Here is a 12,676-nt window from a genome sequence, read left to right on the forward strand (position 1 = left end):
AAAGAATAACCTTTTCTGGAAATGATGAAGGAAGTTGAAGATATTGTCTGACGGTCTGGAGAGCTATCTGCAAGACCAAAACATATGAAGACAAGTGCCTGGGAAATCATCTGAACATCTGGAATAAGCATTAGAAATGTTTTTATTTTTCCTCTCTAATTAATCTGGTGTGTAATATATAAGGCACATACTAAAATATTTCATTCTTCTCATATCACTTAAACATATTGTCAATTGGTTAATAGAGCAATGTTTGTTCCATTCAGATATTTCAATCCTACACTCATCATTCCATTTAAGGAAAGTTGGAGACTCTTACTCCACATTATGATCCTGCAATTTGGTACATAAATGAACACAGCCTAATGTACATGTTTCCTCAACATATAAATCCATTATAATATCATCTGCACAAATAAAATCATCCCCGGATAAGGCTTGAATAGTGCTCTTGACTTGGAAAAAGAAAGCTTTTTTTGACTGATCTCCAATTGGAAAATGATGCACTTACTTGAAAACTGTCCTAGTAGAAGAACTCCCTCACGCTAACCAAAAGCAAGTTAATCCAGTGGTACAGTGGAAAATTTTAATTCAATAAGCCAAGAAATCGCTTGTCATTTACAGTGGCGTATTAAGGGGGGGGGGTTGGGTGCGGGCCACCCCAGGTGTCATCACTGAGGGGGTGACAAAATGGCAAAAATATGTTTTTTTAACTAAAATAAAATGTTAAAAAAATGATATATATTATTTAAAACGAGTTTGATAACTTCGTCTGACAATTAATTAACCTCAAGAAGTCAACATAATACATATTGAAACTTTTTAGTTCAGTCAAAAAACGCAACAAAACGCGGCTGAACTCGATGCTGTATAGTGGAGAGCGTATGGATAAGGAAGAAGAGGGGGTAATTCTTTCTGGTGAAGTCTTTCTCTCTAGTTTGTACTCGAGCGAGTTGTAAACAACCGGTATCTCATCATCATTCAACCCGCAACCAATCCTATCTGCTGCCGTGCCGGTCAGTCACCCCACATCATTCTGTTGAGTTAGTTGTTCATTATTACTGCAGCTTATAGGTGCCGTGCTGAATTTATTTTTGTTACATTTTTTTAGTTCATTGATTCATTGTGATCATCCTCCTCTCTATGATATTGAGTTTGGTAAGTAACGTAAATGTTATGATGCATGCTATTTGTTTGTATTTCTACATTATGCCGAGGGTGACAAGAAATTTTACGCACTTGGTACCACCTGACCTTGCTACACCACTGGTCTTGTAATAACAATTGGACATGAACATTCAGTATATCCAAGTAGTGGAAACGTGTCATACATCGTATAGTTACATTTATCAAACACTTAAATCATAGTCTTAAAAAATCAATGGGCACAAATAGAAAAGGGAAGATTTCATATTTAAAACCATTTCAAAATTCCATAAATGAATCTTTTATCAAAGAAGTTAGACCTTCCTAGAATCATTAGTATGCAATATGCAACAAGAGAGATGTGACATATTTTAATCGAATATCAGGAAATCCAATATCTTCCTCTAGAGTTGTTCTTTCAAAGTTCTGGAGATGGAAAGTGGGAAGTCAATTTGTCTGCATTGAATTGATTAACATACTTTTTTTCTTTCAATAAACACTAGAAGGTGAATAGCAAGGTCCAGAGCTAGAAAAACACAAAAATCTGTAATATGGAAACTTTAATAAGTGCATTTGACCGGTTATTGAGCATCTCTTTAATCTTATGTGTCAAAGGAGTATAATTTAAGTTATATACTTCTTCAAAATTTTCTAAAAAAGGAAAGTTGCTTTCAAATGATATTTAATGACATGGGCTATAATTTAATTCCAAACCAGAGAGAATAACTGCAGTTGTATGAATAAACAGTGCAATTGGAACTTCTTACAATTTAACTTATACCTCCCACATTTTGTAAAGTGTTCATTGATACCACATACTGCTTTAATTATTTGTGTTACTGCTTTTAGATGGAGTGCAATATTGTTGCATCACATTTTATGGGAGTCATACTGGAAATTGGAGCTATCTTTTTACTGGATTTGCAAATTAGTTCCAGCAGGGACACATACAACTCTACAGATAATTGCTGTGAGATTGGGCACCTTTGATGCATTCCTATTGACTTTGATATGTTGGCCATTTCTGCACTGTTAGTATGTTGACAAATTTAGGTGAGCTGTGGAGGAAGACTATAAATTGAAGAAACAAAAAACAAAGAACCTCCAACTCACTAGGGTGAATGCCTTTTCTAGAAGAAGAATTACAGCAGTTTTTTTCCAAAGTGTATTTACACATTTTTGTAGTACAGAGTCAATATAAATAAATGTTATTTTTAAAGTGAAACATATGTTCTCTATGAACTTACATACGCTATGCTATATTCAATTTACATTCACAGGACATTCAAGGGGTGGCTGGTGTTAATGGGAAGAAAGGCATCACCCTTCAACCCTACAGGGAGAGCTAGAGCTATTGGTGTCTTAATGGAAATGTTTTTTATATATGTGAGAGAGAGTGTGCATATGCGAAAGTGATAGAAAGCGAGAGAGACATGCTATATAGAAACAGTTAGAGTTATTGGCATATATAAGTGAGAGGTAGAGTGAAGAGAGTGAGAATGAGATAGTGACTGAAAGAGAGTTAGTGAAAGGTAGAGTTAGAGAGAGACAGAGGGAGACAGAGAGAGAGAGAGACAGAGAGAGACAGAGAGAAAGAGCGAGATAGAGTGCTCAGAGGTAGGTTGTTCAAGTTGGAGAGATAACAGTGTGTTAGAGTAAAGTGAGAGAAATATATCCTGTGATTCTGGGCAAATCACGTAATCTCCCCATGCCTATCAAAACATTCACATGAACCTTAATATGCCTTGTTATAAGGCCCTAAGTTAATTAATTGGAAAAGGAGTTGAAGTAACTGGGGCAGACAAAGGTACTGTAGGAGTACATTTGTATTTAGTATATTATTGCAACCCAACCAGGAACTGAAGGGTCTTTGGTGTCTTGCTAGATCCACTAGGACTTTAAATTTCACTGCTGCATACCGTCCCGCCACTGAACTTTAATGATATCTTCACCCTCTTGGACAAAATGTAAGTACAAGGTAAGTATTTTGAGACATCGATGAAACCAGAGCATTCTAGAGAAGACAACATTATTCCATCCTGTGCTAAGATGAACCCAAGCATGATGGGGTCAGTTGTAGAATCAGGGTACACTGTTAAACATGTGATGCTACAGTCAGTACACCCTGAGGACTGACAAATCATGTACAGTCAAAGACAATTACTAATGGTAATATAAACCGGGTTGGGTGAAAGCCAATGTTACGGAGGGTGTAATTTTAAACAAACAGCTTGGGTTCTTATAAGTCATGTTCATGTGCAGTTTTCTCAGACATACAAAACCAGCCTTGCCACCAGTTGCTGATAATCCTAAAAAAGTAATTCATTCTGTTCCCACACAGAGCAAAGATAAAGCGTTTAATCGATAAACAGTGTGGGCATATGAATGCACAATCAGGTGCCTGCTTGAACAGTGTAAAGTTTAAACACTCTACTGTATACATCAGAAAGCCTCATCTGACAAAGAGGGAAAGTAACTAAAACATTCTATTTCACAGCAGTACCCATACAAATTCTATTTGGCTCTTGATGGCATCTTAGAATGTTAATTCTTTTGAAGTTACCACCATTTGCAACATATTATAAATTGAGGGTGAACAGTAGAACAAATATGAACTTCAATCAATCAATCAGGTGTATGTATAGCACGGCTACTCACCCGTGAGGATCTCAAAGTGCTGAAGGGGGGGCCTGCTGATCCGTTTAGGTGTGGAGTTTCAGTCGCAGAACAAGGTCTTGAGATCCTTCCTGAATTGGGTCAAGGACGCAGAGTGCCTAAGGTGGAGGGGCAGTGTGTTCCAGGTCTTGGGAGTGAGGTAGTAGAAAGATCTTCCTCCAGGTCTGCTCTTGTGGATCTGTAGGACGGAGGCCAAGTTGAGTTGAATGGAGCAGAGTTGTCTGGCAGGTGTGTGGAAAGTGAGTCAGTGGTTCAGATATTCTGGTTCTGCATCGTGGAGAGCCTTGTAGGCATGTGTGAGGAGATTGTAAGGTGATTCTCTTGTTGATTGGGGGTTAGTGGAGTTGTGGGAGGTTTTGTGTCACATGGCTGCAGCGTTGTACATTCTGGTATTATCTGGGCTGTTTCTGAGTTATGCCTGCATAGAGTGCATTGCTGTAGTCAAGTCTCCTGGGAATGAGTGCATGGGTGACCGTCTTTCTGGATTCCGTGGGGATCCATCTGAATCTCTTTCAAAACAGATGTATGGAAGCAGGATAAGGCTACTGTATTGATTTGGTGGTTTAATGTGAGCCTAGGGTCCAGTATGATGGCAAGGTTGCGTGTGTTGTCCATAGGGGTGGGAAGGTTTCCAAGTGTGGCAGGCCACTAGGAGTCATCCCAGTCTGAGAGGGTGGATCCCAGAATGATTACTTCAGTCTTTTCTGAGTTGATCTTGAGGCAGCCATTTTTCATCCAGGTAGCGACAGCATTAATTCCATTGTGAAAGTTGATTCTGGTGGCTGCTGGTCCGTTGATGAGGGAGATGATCAGCTGGGTGCCATTTGCGTAGGAGGCGATGTTGTATCCTTGGCTCCTGATGATGGCTGCTAGTCGTTGTTGAAAAGGTTTGGGCTCAGGGAGGAGCCCTCAGGTACTCCTGAGCTGATCTCTATAGGTCCTGAGAGGAATGGGGATAGTCTGACTTGCTGTGTTCAGCCAGTCAGGAAGGAGTAGGTCCAGTCCAGTGCCTTGTCATGTACGCCGACGTCAAGGAGTCTCGTGATTAGGGTTCTGTGGGAGACGGTGTCGAAGGCTGTCGGGAGGTCCAGTAGGATGAGGGCAGTGGTTTTGCCCAAGTCAAGGAGGGAGCAGATGTTGTCTGTGGCGGCGAGGAGTGTGGCCTTGGTGCTGTGGTTGCTTTGGAAACCGGATTGAGAGGTGTCCAGGACGTCGTTCTCTTCAAATCAACTCAGAGAGTTGGGCATTGATAGCTTTCAGAATGTTCTTAGTTGGGAAGGGAAGGAGGGAGATTGGTTGGAAGTTCATGCTGACTGTCGGATTGGCAGATGGTTTCTTCAGCAGGAGGTTGATTTCAGTGTGTTTCCAGTCATCGGGGGATGTGGCAATTCTGATGGAGCATCTAGCCACCAAAGATAAGGCAGACATTTGGATGCACTTCAGAGAGATGGTGTTTTCTTTTCAGAAGATAAGAAAGAGCCACATGATGATCCTGTTCTGCTCTGTTCTGCCATATGTTGAGGAGACTAAGTACTGTACAGGGTACAATTATCTCCTTAGTAACACCTGAATGAACAAAGCACCAAGCACAGTTACACCTCACCCATGACTGGTTCAATCATGTGCTTTTGAAACTCTCAGGCTCCACATCCCAGCTCTATCATGGTAAATCCCCATGTAAATGCAACCACCTCTGCCTCAGTCAAGAAGTGTTGGGCCAATCCTTTCTCTCCTTCTCAAAGCTAATAACACAATCATGAAAACATATACCCTCAATAGCAGTCTATTACAACTTTTCACTATAGCTGACTGAAAGTTCCACTGATTCCACTACCTTTTTGTTTCCAACCTTTGTTTTGCCAAAATATTCTAGAATGCCATATGAAGAGATTTCAAAGTGTGTTGCTATGACTTATGTGTGACCTCTTATTTCACTAAAGCAATGAATACAAAAACAATAAAGGCAATCGCCAATAATCAATGTCTGTTGTGAATAGGTTTGACTGGAATTTGTTTAATGTTATGAATTACATTGTAGACCATTTCCTATTTTTTTTTTCAAAACAGTTTTGAAATACTTTGAGATTATACTCCATCAAGCAAGACTACTGAAGAAGCATATCAACTATTCACAATGAGGAGTCCCCAAAAAATCACAATGCGTCTTGGCAGTCAATAACACATTCTCAAAATGTTCAACAACATCCACAATGTTGGGTTTAACTAGATTTTACCTTTTGGTTGAAATCAATGTTCTGAAATTATGCTTACAATCACTGTCACTAAAAAGTGGGGGTGGTGAGAATAGCAACAGACTTTTAATGCTTCATTAAGAAAGTTTTGCTCATGCTTAACAAAAAGGTATTAAATAGAAAATTAAATGGGTTGCTCAATATGGAAAAATGTGCTTTGCCACAACTCCTCCTTTTGGCTTCTTTCGAAGGTCACAACCTTGATGACCAGCGGTGTATGATGTATCATCACTAGTAAAACTGTATTTTCAGCTGCAGATTACGATTGCTTTAAAACTCATTTATTTCTTTCCATACTATACACAATGCAGAGTGCACCAACACTATCAGAATGAAACAATACAATGTTTCAACTCTGTTTCACTCTAATGAATCATGTAATTTGATGCTGCCTTTCTTACCCTACTCAATCATAGACAAAAACAGAGGGTCCAGAAAAAATTGAGGCAAAAGGTTCGATCAATCATATATGTAAATCACAATGCACTTTTATGAATACTTGCTTTGCCACTACCCACAATATTTCAAAGGATTAACGGCTAGGAGTTGAATTGCATACTGCAAAGATAAGACCTAGGTACATTTTGCAAACATGATTCCACATTGTTGTCACGTTTGAAACAGAAATCGGGGTAGGAGTGAAAAACAAGCATGTAATAGTTCCTAGGTGTGCAAATGTATAGCTGCCCAGCATGTGGAATTGATTTTTTTTTACCAACAATAGACAAAAAAAAGATATTCAGAACCCAATCCAAGGTTGTTACGTTTTCCACCTCTACTATTTCCTTCTACGTGATTGGCTGCGAGCCCCTAGGTGGTACTGCAAAGTTTTGCCCCCTTATATGTAATTGTGGAACAAAAGACTTCTGTTAAAAGAGAAAACAAGCAGGGCGCTCACATGAGCCAACCATCCCAGTTGCTGCTGGTATTTCAGGAATGCAGGTGGCTACAGTGAGTGCAGGCAAGAACCAGCTATAAATAAACCAGATGGGAAGAGGGATTAGAGGCCATCACAGCTGTACAGTGTGACGGCCAACAAACACTTTCTTTGAGTGAAATCTCCAGGAAGGGAACTCAGCACACAATGGAGGGATATTTTGACAAATGAACTAATAATAAGCCAGCATTTTTTAATGCCACACATGACATCCAATAGCAACCAGGAGGTGTGCTAAAAGCCCATAGAGAGATACAACAGGTCTGGCAGACAGCGCAAAGTGCTGTTGAGTCTTGACCAAAAAACAGCAAGCTGCTCAAAATAAATGACTACTTGCTGCTCTTATATTTATAATGGGCCCGCTATAATGTACTTTGCAGATATCCTACTGCGCATGTGCCATCTGGGCGAAGTCTTCCTCGACCTGCAGGCACATGCTACACAGTGACATTATGGCAGAGGGTGTGAAGAGGTAAAATGACATGGATAAGGTTGCTGTGCAGGTGCTTACAAAATAGTCCTGGGAGAAGTTCACAGAACTCCATTCATTTCAATGGCAGGCTGTGGGGTAGGTTGATAAGGAGGATGAGGTAATGGGTGGTAACAATTTAATAGTCATCATGAGAGGGGCGGTCTGTAGGTGCAGTGCAGCTTACCACTCTCTTCATTCCTCTGCCATGTGCGTCCACTTTATGTTGCTGACGCTCAGCAACATACCAGAGAACCCGCTTGTTTCTGAGAAGTACCGGTACTCTACCTCTCAAAATAAAAACATTTCTGTACTCCGCAGTACCAGCCCATTTAACCCCTTTGGTGCTCATGAAGAGCTGGACTCGTCATGGCACACAGTGGGTGTGTGCTCATGACGAGTCCAGCTCGTCATGACACCCACCCACGGGGGAAGCGCTGGCGCTCCCCCGTGGCAGGCTGATCCGGGTATTTTTACCGGGGAAGGCAGGGGAAGCCCTTCTCCTGCCTCCACCCACCCCCTGTATACGTCATCAGTGATGTCAGCACACGAGGCGCGCTGACATCATTGGAGGTTTCCCTTTGTACCCCGACGCGCAGGAAGCCATTTGCTTCCAGCGCGTCGGGGAACAAAAAGGTACGTTTTGGGGCTGGGGAGGGTCGGATTTATCCAAAAGAGGCATCGGGGGAAAGGAACGGGTTTTCCTTTTTCATTTGTGAAGGACGACCGTTTGTATATCAAAACCGTGCCTCATTTTTAGGCAAATTTCTTTGTAAATAGGCATTTGAAATGGGGATGTAAGAGAAGGGTGAGAAGTACATACATCTGTCCTTGTTTTGATTTACTCACTTTTGATTATTTAAATTGATTTTGAAAATTTAAGGCCACTATCAGGGCACTTATAAGTGATATTTTGATACAACAATTTTACATGTTAAAACAAAACCCCTGTAGGCACCTTTACCTTAAAAGAATTGTATTACCTAAGCCGACAAGGGTATACTGGGTTGACCAAAAATCACTTATAGAAAGTCAGCATTTTCTTGTCCTAATCATTTGATGCTGCAGCCTGTTTCCTAGGTCACATGACTAGGTGTAGCTGGCAGTTGGTCTTTTTGAATTGCTCCCAGATCATGAGACAATGGAGGAATAGATGTTGGCATGATGATCCATCTCTGACTTGATAAGGGAGAAGAGCTATCACCTACCACATTTGCACACCACAAAGGCTCTGAATGAGTCCACTAAAAAAGGGTTTAACCCTAGTCGTTTGTGCCCCCATTTAAGCTGGGGCCTTGACAGAGACAGGAAATTCCAATCATCTCTGTGGGAGGAAACTTCCAGGAACCTTCTACTACTTCAAAGCTGGCACTACATATAATATTTGGACTGCGGATGCAACTCTTCAGTAAACCTCAGGACCTCTGGAAGATTCAGAAGGACTGCTGTGCTGCACTGAAAGAAGGACTGCTACTCCATTGCCTTGCTGCTCAAGTGAGAAGGACTGAACCTGCATCTTGAACCCTGACTCACCAGCATGACTCAAAGTTCCATTAGGCTGGCCTCCTGATCAGACCCTTGTGGAAATAAATGGCTCTAACCACCTTGAATCGAGAACCTTGACTCTATCTGCTGTGAGTCTTGCCCCCAAGTGGTGAATCTCCAGTCCTGGACCCTAGGAAGTGGGCATGAAGATACTCTGCCAGCCCAGCTGTGGTACTGTAAGCAAAACGAATGCAAAACGATGCATCTCCTTGCAGCCGCATTGGTATTGTCCCTGTACGGCCCATCCCTGATGAAGAATCTTGCATCACAGCCCGCGGATTCCCTGAAAACACTGCTGTGCAACACATCCTCAATGCAGGACTTCCTATTGCAACCCAGCAACTTCTCTGAACCTTGGCTGCATGATGCATCCTAAACACAGGACTACAGATTGCCAACCCCTTGTGGACAGCCTCCTCAATGAAGACACAGAACTCTGCATCGCAGCCCAGCAGCTTTCCTCAGAACTGCTGCTGTGCGGCACATCCTAAATGCCTGATTATGCAACACTTTACAACTAGGATTTATGATATTTCATTCAGTGAGCCTAACTTGGTCACTGTATCCGTCCCACGTCACATTACGTTTGGCCTGAATGCATGACTTCGTCCTAGACAACCACAATCATATAACCACAGTTGGTCCTTTGTGCTATTAGGCACTAATTTCACTTATAACTATAAAATTGCAGACCTCCCGTTCTAATGATTCGATTTTTGACAATTTTATCTCAAATAATGTGTTAACTTCAACTCTATTTTTCTAAATTGGTGTGTGATTTTTCATGTTTTGTGTTTTCACATTATTACTGTTTGAAGTGCTTCATAAATACTTGGCACATTGCCTCTAATTTAAGCCTGATTGCTTTTGTTGCAAGTTACTAGAGCGTTATGCACAGGTTAATTTGGGGGTTTCATATTTTTCACCCAATTAAGAATTGTGGTTACTGCTTGAGCAGGGTTTCAACCCCTCAACTACTAACCTAATTTCCTACTTTGGTGTTCAGCTGTGGGATTAGGACTTGTGTTTTTCTAGTGACATACAGTGATTTTATGAAACATCATATTGATACCATTTAGAGTTTTTAAATTCTCCTTGATTAGTTTGTTTGCTTTTTCCGAATTCACTCTCATTTTACCTGACTGTCTGTGACCATACTTACAGTGATGGAATTCAAGATCATCAACCTGGAGAGCTACACTGTGGTTGAGCTCACACAGTTCTGTAGGGAAATGGGACTTCCAACCAAGAAAGGTTCCATGTAGTTGGTTATTCAGAAAGCGCTGAGGTCTTGAATGAAGCTCACCAGTTGCTGACTGCAACAGAGGATGGGAAAGAGAAAGTTGATAGGGAGGAGCAGGACCAGGGCCTGGATGCAGGTCCTGAAATGCATCACAAAAGAGGAAAAGGGTGTCTTGTCTCCTGAACTGGAACTCCTTGTCAGAGTGCAAGTGTGTCTTCACAAGGCCTGTCCCAATAGGAGCTGGAGGATGGGAAGGCAGAGAGGGAGTTTCAGCTGCAGATGGCCCAGCTAAAAATGGAGGAGAAACTGGCTACAGAGCTACTGGCGCATCAGAAGACCCTCAAGGGGCTAAAACTCAAGGCAAGCAGATTCCAGCCGCTATGGTGGCAGCGTACCGGCAGTGTTTGAAGGGTAAATGAAAGGTCCACGTTCCCAAACATCTGGTGCCCAGCTAATAGACAAGTGGTATCCTGCCCATGAGGTGGACCTTAAGATGCGCTGGGTCCCAGAAGAGCTTTGGGTGTATCACTCAGGAAACATATGCCTACAGTTGAGAGGAATACCTTGCAGGTAAGGGACCAGATGAAGTACATTCCAATGCAAACTATCCTTTGACGTAAAGTTCATAAGTCCCAACTCAATCATAGGTAGGCCCTGACTCCCTTTTAGGGAAACCTATTCTTCATCTTCTGTATTTTTGTAGAATCTTTGTCCTGTCTGCCTTTGTCGATGATGTCACCTGGCCTTATCTTTAGAAGAACTGTGAAAGTGCCAAGTCATACAGATAATGACAAGGATAAAACATCTGATACAACTTTATTCTGGGACAAAATGTATTATTAGCACTAAGTCAAAGTCAAATAAGGGCAAATGCAGACGAATAGTCAAAACAGTGTAGTCTGAATTGACACCCATTGAGCTTATATGATTTTCAGGATATGTCTACCACACACACCTTGATGTAAATAATCTTTGTCAGAAATTCCTGATCTTATGTCAGAACTTCCGATGGTTGATAAGAAATAGTATGAAAGAGCTGCTATTTCACCACTTGTCAGGAGAGGGTCTTCACCCAGAATACTGCGGGAGATGGGCTTGACTGCTGCTAGTGCACCAAGAAGATTTTACAATGCACCTGATGCAGATAACAAGGTCAGACCAGAAGAAAGGGCACTGCTGCGTCGTTTGTTGTCCTTTTGCAGAGAAAACGACTTTCGAGCCTTTAAATTATATTTTAACTAAGTTATAAATGGTCATTTTATTTTCATTGTTCACAAGGTGCCTATTTGCTGTTCTTATGATATTGTGAGTGGTTATTTTAGATCTGCTGAGAAACAGGTTCACCCTGTTGCAATAAATGCTTTTAGCTAAAAATGTCTATTCTTCTCAGTGCCATTTTTGTGTATGATATCGCAAAGAACCTGGTGCAACCCCTGCCATCATGCTTGTGGCCCTGGCTGTTTGTTGTCAGCCTTTGACAAGTGTGTGGCATAAAATCAGAGTGAGCAGTGCTTGATTGCTCTGATGAAGCTTTGCATCACGATGGCCTGCAAGCTGGGCCTGGGGAAAGAACGAGTCATTGCTTTGGTGACCCTTTCGGTGACCTTCACACGGCCCACCTGGTGCAGTCCTTGATTTCTAGAATTGTATTTATCAGCTGCGGGCAGCCAGCCTGGGCCTCTCAGTCTCCTGGTGATAAATGAGAGCATGCACACTAATCTGCAAAAGTCTTGCAATGCTCAAGGCACAATTTTAGAAGTTAGTGCGCATGCTACCATTTATCCCAAATGTTCTTTCTTTTTTCTTTCCTCTGGGCGGCCTGCACCCTGATTTAATTTCACAATTGGAACTGTTTATGGAGTAATAGCAGTACTGTAGGCTTGCCATTTGGATATGGCTTGTTTGACTGTTGGGGGAAGACCACAATCCCCAGAAGGGATTGCAGCAGCAGCTGTGCACCTACAATCTACGCCTGCACCCGGAGGTGCTTTAAATTGTTGGATAGGCTTCCCCAGAGCGGGAAGTGGGTGGGAAGCATGTGCGCGGGTGTCTGACCGGGCGAAGACTGCGCCAAGATCAAGCCAGTCAGAGGCTGGAAGAGGCCAGGCTGAGCCCATTCTCTTCGACTTGAGGAAGCAACTTGCTGCTTCACTATACAGGAGGGGATGGTAGGAGATAAAGGAGCCATCCTGGCAGCAGGATATAGCCAAAGCTCTCACAGTAAGTAACTACCCAGTAATTAAACAGTTTGATGCAGCTTGGCAGGCCTCAGGTGTCTAGGGGCTAATTAGTGCACCCTCTTACTCCCCCCTCCCCTTGGGCGATCAGTGCTCTATCTAAAATGGGAAAAAGAAAGCTGTGGCACTTATGTCACCTACTGGGACAGAGATCAACCATGGACTTATTTG

Source organism: Lissotriton helveticus, chromosome 1_1 (assembly GCF_964261635.1).
Source record: "Lissotriton helveticus chromosome 1_1, aLisHel1.1, whole genome shotgun sequence".
Lineage (NCBI taxonomy): Eukaryota > Metazoa > Chordata > Amphibia > Caudata > Salamandridae > Lissotriton > Lissotriton helveticus.